The following is a 9695-nucleotide window of genomic DNA, read 5'->3' as shown; positions in this document are numbered from 1 at the left end:
GAGTTGGTCAACTCTACAAAGTCTACAGAGAGTTAGGGAGAAAGAATGCCCCTTCAGAGTTGTCTTAAATTGACCTATTATGGTAGAGTCTTCATCTTCTCTCACTTGATGAGTCCCTGGAAGTGGACTGCCCAGAGAAAGGGCATGACTTTTGGTAAAGTGACTTTCTGCAGCTAAGGCTGTTCCTGAAGTGATGCCCAACAGCTGGGACATCAAGTCCCTTATCGAAGGGAATATGGATGGCATTTCACCACATCAACCATGAAGTGAACTTTGATACCTGATCATGATTCCCCGAGTCCTTCCCCAAAATGTCCTAAGCCATTTATTCAGATAACTTCACACCGGGGTAAAGGGACTACAGAGTCATTGTTAGATATTGAGGATATCAGTTTGCTCTGATGGTGATGTCGGGGACTTGAAGGATTGCAGCAGCATCACTGACCCTATGGTAGAGTAGATGCATACCTATAGGCATCTAAATAAAACATTAGTGAGTCTGAACCAGACCCAACTCACAGTAGTTCTACTAGTTCTACAGACCCAAGGTTCAATTTCCAAGATGAAAATGTAAAATTGGAATGAACTTACTTACAGATGAGCAGAACCCCAAACACTGGCCTCTTGACCTCTGTGGTAAGAACCATCACAGTGAGAAAAGTCAAGTGAAAGTCTCTATCACAACCCACCCCACCTCTGGCCAAGAGAGTATATCAAAGACAATACTGCATCCTACAGGGAATAATAGAGATTGCTGTCACCTATTAAGATCTGACTAATGCAGGGATGGTAGTTTTCGAATATATATCTGTTTAATTTACTATCTTGAACTCTATACAAGCCAAAGAGATACAAAAGAATGATAGTGGGTTACCATAAACTCAACCAATAGGAAACCCAAATAAACCTGCTATACCTAACGTGATATTTTTGATGCAATAGCTTAACAAGTTCTCTAATACATAGTAGATGGTCACCGATCTGGTAAATGCCTCTTGTGCTATTCCTCTCAAAAAGCAGAATAAACAGTATGTATTCACTTAGGACAAAAAAAAGTATGTGCACATTTACCATCTCTCCCCATGGTTATACCATCTTAACCTCTATTAAAATATAGTTGGAAGGGACCTGGAAAATCTGGATATTCTTCAAAAGTGTGTAATGGTAACATATTATATATGACATATTGATGACATCATGTTATTTGGAGTGGATGAGCAAGAAGGGGCGAGTATACTGGAAATCTTCTTAAAACACAAGTGCTCCAGAGGGTAGTAGATTAAACCCTAAGTCAATTTAGGCACCTATAGAATCAATAAAAATTTTAAGGCTTCAGTCATCAGGGGAATGCTAAAACATATCTTTCAAAATAAAGGAAATAAAAAAGAATAAGAAGATAAGCCAGAGACTTGGAAAATGTTTGCAGAAAACATATTTGGTTGAGCTTTACTATCCAAATACACAAAGAACATGCTAAATTCAGTAATAAAAAAACAAGCACATTAAAAATGAACTGAAGACCTTAACATAAACCTCACCAAAGAAGATATACAGATGCCAAAGTTATATTAAAAGATACTCCATGAGATACCACTACAAACCTACTGGAATGGTCAAAATCCAAAACACTGACAGTGCTAAATACTGACGAGAATGTGGAGTGACAGGAAGTCTCATTTATTGCTGTTGGAAATGCAAAATGATACAGCCACTTTGCAAGACAGTTTGGCAGTTTCTCATAAAACTAAATATATTCTTATTGTATGATCTAGCAATCACATTCCTTGGTATTTACACAAAATTTAAGAGTATATGTCCACACACAATACATGCCTGCACACAGATGTTTATAGCAGCTTTATTCACAACTGCCAAAACTTGTAAGCAACCACAATGATGTTCAATAGGTGAATGGATTAAAAAACTGAGGTAATCCAGATACTAAAATAGAAGCACTAAAAAGAAATGAACAATCAAATAATGAAAAGACAGGAAAGAAACTTAATCACATATTCCTAAGCAAAAGAAGTCAATCTCAAAAGGCTCCACGCTGTGTAATTCTAACTATATGGCATTCTAGAAAAAGCAAAACTATGCATACAGTAAAAAGATCAGGGGTTGCCAGGGGCTAGGGAGGAGGACGTGTTGCAGGTCATGGGGTTGCAAAGAGCTGGATTCAACTGAGTGACTGAACTGAGCTGAACTGAACTGAACTGAGGGAGGAGGGTGGGATGACTAGGTGGAGCACAGAGAATTCTTCAGGTAGTGAAAATACTTTGCATGATACCATTGTGGAGGACACATTATAAGTCTATCTAAAATTATAGAATATACAAAACCACGAGTGAAACCTAATGTAAACTATGGAGTAAGATGATAACGATCTGTCAGTGTAGGTGCCTCGATTGAATCAAATGTACTATTCTAGTGGTGAATGTGGATAACAGGGAAGGCTATGCATGTGTAGGACAAGGAATATGTAGAAAAAATCAGTACCTTCCTCTCAAGGTGGCTAATTCAGAACCTAAAGTGCTCGAAAAGATTCGATTTTAATATTTTAAAGATAATAATACTTATTTAGACCTGTCTCTTGCCAACAGCAGACTGCACCATTACTCTGAGAACATTGGAGACCTCAAGTAAAAATTATTTGTAATTACTATAAATGTGTGAATAAAGTTAAAGACTTTTCTTCTCAAAAGATAACTTCCTAGGAAATTAAAAAGCTTATATTCAAATCCTTTTTGTATCAAAAGATAGATTCACCTTAATTCAATAGCTTCAAATGACCTAAATCTGTGCTTACTTGAGATGTTTTAGAAGTCAGTTCCCAGAACTGTACATTTATGCTTTGAATCCTCCACTATCAGGAATAATCAGTGTTCCGTCTGTTTAATGCCAGGGAGTAACAGTCTATTTGCCAAACAGAAACCCTTGGTGCAAAGCATGAGCTCAGTCCTGTTAAAAAAATAAAATATGTATTGGTGTGTATACGTGTACATGTGTGTGTATGTATAGAACAGAGACTTAAAGAATAGGTGCCAAAATACTGACAATGATTACCAATATCCATAATTATATTTCATACTAAATTTCTATGTATTTCTTTAGTCAGAAAACAACTCATAATAAATGTGATTTTTAAAGTGTAAAAAAGAAATCAATTCACAGAATAAATAAGAAAACCAAAGGCTTGAGAAACATACTATGTTCATGGATCAGAAGAATCAGTATAGTGAAAATGAGCATTACTACCCAAAGCAATCTATAGATTCAATACAATCCCTATCAAGCTACCAACAGTATTTTTCACAGAATTAGGACAAATAATTTCACGATTTGTATGCAACTACAAAAACCTCAAATAGCCAAAGCCTCTTGAGAAAGAAGACCAGAACTGAAGGAATCAACCTGCCTGACTTCAGACTATACTACAAAGCTATAGTCATCAAGATAGTATAGTACAGGCACAAAGACAGAAATATAGATCAATGGAACAAAATAGAAAGCCCAGAGATAAATCCATGCACCTATGGACAACTTATCTTTGGTAAAGGAGGCAAGAATATACAATGGGGAAAAGACAGTCTCTTTAACAAGTGGTGCTGGGAAAACTGGTCAACCACTTGTAAAAGGACAAACTAGAACACTTTCTAGTTTCACACACACACAAAACTCAAAATGGGCTAAAAAATATAAATGTAAGTCCAGAAATTATGAAACTCCTAGAGGAAAACACAGGCAAAACACTCTCTGACATAAATCACTGCAAGATCCTCTATTACCCACCTCCCAGAGTAAAGTATATAAAGGCAAAAATAAACAAATGGGACCTAATTAAATTTAAAAGTTTTGCACAATGAAAGAAACTATAAGCAAGGTGAAAAAACAGCCTTCAGAATGGGAGAAAATAATAACAAATGAAGCACCTGACAAAGAATTAATCTCAAAAATATACAAGCAGCTCATGTAGCTCAATACCAGGGGAAAAAAAGGCAACCCAATCAAAAAAATGCGTCAAAGAACTAAACAGACATTTCTCCATGGAATACATACAGATGGCTAACAAACACATGAAAAGATGCTCAACATCACTCATTATCAGAGAAATGCAAATCAAAGCCACAGTGAGGTATCATCTCACACTGATCATAATGGCTACTATCGAAAAGTCTACAAACAATAAATGCTGGAGAAGGTGCAGAGAAAAGGGAGATCTCTTTCACTGTTGGTGAGAATGCAAACTAGTACAGCCACTATGGACAACAGTGTGGAGATTCCTTAAAAAACTGGAAATAGAACTGCCATATGACCCAGAAATCCTACTACTGGGCACACACACCGAGGAAACCAGAATTGAAAGAGACACATGTTCCCCAATGCTCTTTGCAGCACTGTTTACAATAGCCAGGACATGGAAGCAACCTAGATGTACATTGGCAGATGAATGGATAGAAAGCTGTGGTACATATATACAATGGAATATTACTCAGCTATCAAAAAGAATGCATTTGAATCAGCTCTAATAAGATGGTTGAAAATGGAGACTATTAAACAGAGTGAAGTAAGTCAGAAAGAAAAACACCAATACTGTACATTAATGCATATATATGGAATTAAGAAAGATGATAATGATGACCCTATACATGAGACAGCAAAAGAGACACAGATATAAAGAACAGACTTTTGGATTCTATGGGAGAAGGCAAGGGTGGGGTAATTTGAGAAAATAGCACTGAAACATGTATATTACCATACATGAAATAGATCACTAGTCCAAGCTCGATGCATGAAACAGGGCACTCAAAGCCAGTGTACTTGGACAACGCTGATGGATGGGATGGAGAGGGAGGAGCGGGGGGGAATTCTGGATGGGAGACACATGTACACCCATGGCGGACTCATGTCAATGTATGGCAAAAACCACTACAATGTTATAAAGCAATTCGCCTCCAATTAAAATAATTAATTTAAAAAATAATAATACTACTAAAAGAAAACCAAAGGCTTAATACCAGTGTATTCATTTTTTCTGTGGATTTGAATCCAGTATTAAAAATGTTGAACTATAGTGTAAGCAATTTTTAAATATCACTTTCAAAAGTACCATTGTGAGGGTTATAATGGAAAGAGCACAAATATATACCTATTGGATGAATTTTAAAAAAATCAAACAACTGTCTTAATCCAAAGTTTTACAGCCTTGGATTTTTTGGCATTTTAGACCAGAAAACTCTGTGTTGTGGGGGACTGTCCTATGCATTGTAGTATGTTTAGGAGTTTTCAGCACACTAGATGCCAATAACATCCTGCTCCCAGTTCTGATGTGATGGTCAAAATGTCTCTGGACTTTGCCAAATGTTGCCTTGGGCACAAAATCACACATACACCCCCCTGAAAACTACTACCCTAAACTTACATGAATAAATTTTATGACCTTATAATGATCTAGAAGGGTTGGATGGGTGGGTAGGTGGAAGGCTCAAAAGGAGTGGGATATATATATATACACGTGACTGATTCACATTTTTGTAAAGCAGAATCTAACACAACATAGTAAAATAATTAAATTCCAGTAAAAATGAAAAAAACTTTTCTGAATTCATTATGATAATTTATGTTCTCCCTTTTAGAAAATGAACTACAATCTAAAATATTTAAAGAATTTTGAATCTATAGATTCAAAATTCTTTAAATATTTTAGTCTATATATGTATATACACATATATACATATTTGTGTATATATATGTATACATATATATGTATATATATACACACACATATATACACATATATGTATATATACACATATATATATATATATACACACACATATATATATACACATATATATATTCAATATTATAACTCTAAATAAAAGACTAGAAGAGGATTCATAATCAAATAGTCACTGACTGGATAACTGAAATATAAAAATCTCTGTATGAGATATGCCATTCAGTTCAGTTCAGTCGCTCAGTTGTGTCCGACTCTTTGTGACCCCATGAACCGCAGCACGCCAGGCCTCCCTGTCCATCACCAACTCCCGAAGTTAACCCAAGCTCATGTCCATTGAGTCGGTGATGCCATCCAACATCTCATCCTCTGTCATCCCCTTCTCCTCCTGCCCTCTATCTTTCCCAGCATCAGGGTCTTTTCAAATGAGTCAGCTCTTCCCATAAGGTGGCCAAAGTGTTGGAGTGTCAGCATCAACATCAGTCCTTCCAATGAACACCCAGGACTGATTTTCTTTAGGATGGACAGGTTGGATCTCCTTGCAGTCTAAGGGACTTTCAAGAGTCTTCTCCAACACCACAGTTCAAAATCATCAATTCTTCGGCACTCAGCTTTCTTTATAGTCCAATTCTCACATCCATACATGACCACTGGAAAAACCATAGCCTTGACTAGACAGATCTTTGTTGGCAAAGTAATGTCTCTGCTTTTTAATATGCTGTCTAGGTTGGTCATAATTTTTCTTTCAAGGAGTAAGCATCTTTTGATTTCATGGCTTCAATCACCATCTGCATTGATTTTGGAACCCAAAAAAATAAAGCGTGACACTGTTTCCTCTGTTTCCCCATCTATTTGACATGAAGTGATGGGACCGGATGCCACGATCTTAGTTTTCTGAATGTTGAGCTTTAAGCCAACTTTTTCACTCTCCTCTTTCACTTTCATCAAGAAGCTCTTTAGTTCTTCTTCACTTTCTACCATAAGGCCGGTGTCATCTGTATATCTGAGGTTATTGATATTTCTCCCAGCTATCTTGATTCCAGCTTGTGCTTCTTCCAGCCCAGCATTTCTCATGATATACTCTGCATATAAGTTAAATAAGCATGGTGACAATATACAGCCTTGACATACTGTTTGTCCTATTTGGAATCAGTCTGTGTTCTATGTCCAGTTCTAACTGTTACTTCCTGACCTGCATACAAGATTTCTCAGGAGGCAGGTCAGGTGGTCTGGTATTCCCATCTCTTTCAGAATTTTCCACAGTGTATTGTGATCCACACAGTCAAAGGCTTTGGCATAGTCAATAAAGCAGAAATAGATTGTTTTCTGGAACTCTCTTACTTTTTCGATGATCCATTGGATGTTGGCAATTTGATCTCTGGTTCCTCTGCCTTTTCTAAAACCAGCTTGAACATCTGGAAGTTCATGGTTCACGTATTGCTGAAGCCTGGCTTGGAGAATTTTAAGCATCACTTTACTAGTGTGTGATATGCCATTATGCACTAACTAATATCTAGTCCTTTCTTCCTGTAGCTAATGAGCATGGACATGAGTGAAACACACTGACTAAGGCTTATGGTTTTCCAACAAAAGATAAAATCCAAGTGGAAAAAAATTAATTCCAAACCCAGTTTCGTATCAAGTGGTGCTTTAGAAATGCTTAATGTTTTTAAGACTTTAGAAAATAGACAATAGTGCCTATTTTAAGAAACAAAATTAACCCCAAGAGATCTGGAAACTTATAATTCCATGAAATCTTAAATTTGTACCAATTTCTTTCTTCATGCTTTGAGAAAATGGAAAGCATTTCACAAATCACATTGTGACAAGTCAGATTTTAGTCAGACTCTGTTCTGACATTTCCTTCTCCAGCTAATTAACCAATAGCCAGTTCTGTATGATAGCTTAATTGTGTCAATTTCTAGGTTTTGGTTTGATTGTGCCATGAAATTGGCTCACCACTCAGTAGAGAATATACAAAACCCTCCTGACTGAGAATGGTGTTTGACTTGGCTACAAGGTAACTTCTTTTTTTCCCTTACATCCACTGCTTAAGTTAGTTCCATGAATTCTTCTGCAGTATTGTCTTCAAGATTACAATATTAGTTTCCAGATCCCCTGCTATAGACACTGCTGGTTGCCTGCCCAATATTCTTTCCTCCTCTCTCCTTCTACGTTGCATGTGCTGTGTGCTAAGTCACTTCAGACGTTTCTGACTCTGTGCAACCCTATGGACTGTAGTCTGCCAGGCTCCCCTGTCCATGGGATTTTCCAGGCAAGAATACTGGAGTGGGTTGCCATGCCCTCCTTTAGGGGATCTTCCCAACCCAGTTATCAGACCGCGTCTCTTATGTCTCCTGTATTGGCAAACAGGTTCTTTACCACTAACGCCACCTGGGAAGACCTCTTCTACATTAATGGCCTTTTTTCCTCCCCACAGAGTGGCAATGAGTCTCACTAAAACATTCCTTTTCCCAGTCTCCCTTGAAGCTAGGATATCTATTGAAAGTGAAAGTGAAGTTGCTCAGTCGTGTCCCACTCTTTGCGACCCCATGGACTGTAGCCTACCAGGCTCCTCCGTCCTTGGGATTTTCCAGGCAAGAGTACTGGAGTGGGTTGCCATTTCCTTCTCCAGGGGATCTTCCCAACCCAGGGATCGAACCCGGGTCTCCTGCATCGCAGACAGACGCTTTACCATCTGAGCCACCAGGGAAGCCCCGCAGAAGCCTAATCAGTAAGACTTAATTAGGTATCTTTTGGGAGGTCATACCATCTTTTTTTCTTTCTAAGAGAAAATCCTTTGGGTTTTTGTTCTTGGCCCTTAACCCTTGTTCCTTTTTCTTGTCCGAAATGTTAGTGCAATACCTACAGCAGTAGCAGACACTTTGTGATCACAAGCATAAAAGAGTAAGGATGACAGAGAAAATACAGAGATTCTGGGTCATTGCAAAATCTTGAACCAGTGACACCAGTTCTCAACTTTCTACTGCAGATTCTTCATCACATGATTAGAGTCACCCCTGACCTGCCTACAGTCTGCATGTTGCCTGATTTACATAGTGCAATCCCTGATTGGTTTACTGTTCATTTCTGCTTTCTTGTTTTGTGACTTAACCCTAGCCTATTCAGTGGGACATGTAAGTATCTCCTATTCTGGGAACCATCATTACTGTACACCATTTCTGTACAGTGCACCTCTTCCTCCACATGGCAGCAGCCAGCACTGGTTGTTTTACACATGTTGGATCCATTACCTTCAAGCACTTGGTCCTGGCCCAGCTTCCCCAGTAGGTACTCCACACAAATGGTCAGAGTCAGGTTTCCCACCTGGAGTTAATTCTACCTAAGTTATATCCAACTTGTCTGGAAACATGTCAGCCCCCAAGTCACTTGGTCCTCCTTATTACTTTACTTGAGAATTTTTGTTTCACAAATAAACTTTTAATCTTTGTTCTAGCTGTAAAATAGGTCTTAAATGGGGGGTAATTTTGACCCCAGGAAAATATTACACAATGTATAGTGATATTTTTTGTTGCCACAGGGTTAGGTTGGGGGAGTTACCACTGCATTTAGTGGGCAGAAGCAAGGGATGCTGCTAAATATCCTAGAATGCACAAGAAGAACAGCTTCCCACAACAAAGAACCACCCAATACATAAGATCAATAGTACTGAGGTTGAGGTAGTCTGCTCTAGGGAAGATGATTTTTACCTTAGCTGCACGCTAAATGAAATGGAGAATTTTAAAATAGTCTCTCTACACCAGGGCTCAGCCCCAAGGGATTACAATATAACAGTTCTGGAATGGAGCTCACACTATTTGAAAGTTTTCCAACTGACAGCCAACATTGAAAACCACTGAGGCAAATGTAACACTTGAGTCTGGCGTACTGGCTGCTAGAGAGTTGGCTGGGGATGGTGAAGATAGTGTCTAAGTCGAAAGCAAGGAAGGAAACACAG

At 38.1% G+C, this 9695-nt stretch overlaps 1 non-coding gene across 1 annotated transcript; it reads right to left on the bottom strand.

Moving 5' to 3' along the window:
• Positions 1-8378: 8378 nt before the first annotated feature.
• Positions 8379-8450, bottom strand: TRNAR-GCG (transfer RNA arginine (anticodon GCG)). The gene has a single exon. It is a non-coding gene; the product is annotated as a tRNA-Arg (tRNA).
• Positions 8451-9695: the final 1245 nt, after the last annotated feature.

Source organism: Muntiacus reevesi, chromosome 21 (genome assembly GCF_963930625.1).
Source record: "Muntiacus reevesi chromosome 21, mMunRee1.1, whole genome shotgun sequence".
NCBI lineage: Eukaryota > Metazoa > Chordata > Mammalia > Artiodactyla > Cervidae > Muntiacus > Muntiacus reevesi.
The sequence above is the reverse complement of the archived record's forward strand: the minus strand, read 5'-3'. Positions and strand labels throughout refer to the sequence as shown.